The sequence below is a fragment of the Belonocnema kinseyi genome, chromosome 2 (assembly GCF_010883055.1).
Source record: "Belonocnema kinseyi isolate 2016_QV_RU_SX_M_011 chromosome 2, B_treatae_v1, whole genome shotgun sequence".
NCBI lineage: Eukaryota > Metazoa > Arthropoda > Insecta > Hymenoptera > Cynipidae > Belonocnema > Belonocnema kinseyi.
This window is the reverse complement of record NC_046658.1, coordinates 38,465,068-38,466,998: the sequence shown is the minus strand read 5'-3', so window position 1 is coordinate 38,466,998 and position 1,931 is coordinate 38,465,068.

Genomic DNA, 1,931 nt, shown 5'->3' with positions numbered 1-1,931 from the left:
TGCCATTCGTCCAGACTTCTGTTCGAACCCGCGTTGCCTAGCTTGTTAAGGCGCTGTAAATTTGAGGGCCTTCCCCGTTGCTTGCCCGTACCTGAGTCCGCTGCCCTCCCCACCCGGGTCGACTTCTCGGCACTTTCATCACCGCTGCTGTCACTGCGATCAACGTCACCCATCCCCCCACTTTCAATGGTTTCAGCAACGTCAGCTGTTGCAGCCACTACGGTTTTCTGCTCTGTGCGATCGTCCAGTAACTGTTGCCCTCTGGCGCCAGTTTGTGGAATTCGCGTCGTCGGCATCCTACCTTACTCAAAGCTCCGTGACGTTTCCCGCCTTTATTTCCTACCTCTTGCCCCCCCCCCCCCCTGACCAAAGATATTATAAGCATAGTTGCGGCACGGAAGGTCGGAGTGGGAGAACGATATATATATCTAACTACATTTTTGCATGCCTCGAGGTTGCTGCTCTCTTCAACTTTTCGATGTTTCTATGGCAACCGCGTCCTTTGCCTACGTCTACGGGAGGGGTGGGGCCAAGGCGAAAGCCAAACCAAAAAGTCTATAGCACTTTGGAAGTGCTATAGACTTTTGGAGCTTGCGCAGCGTCGTTTTCTTAAATGAAAAGGTCTGTGGAATAAGTATCGACATATAGTATTGGATGGCTTGCTACGGCTGTCGAAAGTGGTCCAGGGAATAGAAAGAGATGACAAATTGAGAAAGTAGATCTGTCCTTTTCTAAGGGTGGCGATTGGTGATTGGTTAGTTGATCTTTTTCTAATGAAAGCAGATGGAAGATGAGTAGAACTAATCACCATCCTTAGAAAAGGACAGGTGCACTTTCTCGATTTTTTCTCTCTTTTTATTCCCTGGCCCACTTCCGACAGTAGTAGTCAGCGATCCAGTACTTTATGTCGATGGGAATAAGAGAATGTGAAAAACATGCACTGATACCTGCGCCCTCTTGACAGATGTCACTAAGAGTTACTTTGAAGGCGGAAGTTGCATATCGGTAAATGACGAAAGTTAACAATGTCTGAAATGATTAACCAATTGAGTTTCTACTGAAGTTACCATTAGCGCAAACTGCGCAATTACTAACCTTCAGAGTCCACTAATCTTATTTATTATATGAAAGATAAATATCTTTGATTATATTACTCATGGAGAATAGATATAAGCCCTGGCGGGCGGAAGGAACTGACAGGAGCCTCTACAAAATACCCTCAAAGTCCCCACTGAGTCCCCCTTCGGTTCCTTCTTAAAAAACTCAAAAATAAAAAACAGCAAGATCAACATTTAAATTGTTGAAATTCGGATTCTACGTTAAAATTTCCATCAAAAACTCACGGAGTAATTGCACACTCTCTATTTTGATTATTATACAAAATAAAAACATTTTATCGAAAAACCGGCTCTGCTTGATTTGAGATATCGTTATTTAGATGAGGTATGCAAAAAGTTAGAAAAAAATATTCAACCGTGCGGCCTCAAAATTCTGACGCGATTGCTATTCTGATAAATGGCCTTAAAGCGCTTAATATCTTTACCTCAGGCTTGAAAATTCCCGTTAACAAGCGTTGAATTCAGAAAAATTAAGAATTTGTGTTCCAATGAATACATCATTTTTCCCTCGTCTAAAATCCCCCAACGGGAACAGAAAAGTGCAAATCCTATTCCTCTCAATCGGCTGAGTAACATTTAACGAAAGCATTTACTTAACCTATTTTTCATTATTAAATATTTTTATAACTTATAAATTCGAAAAATATTGAAATTTATAGGCATTTATATTTTGATGAAAAATAAAATATAATGGAAATAGAAGTGAATAAGTTTAGGAGGTAAATTATTCTACGCTTATTACCGGGCAATAAGCGTAGAGTAGAGATTACCGGTAATAAGCGTAGAATAGAGAAAAATTAACATTTTCAGATT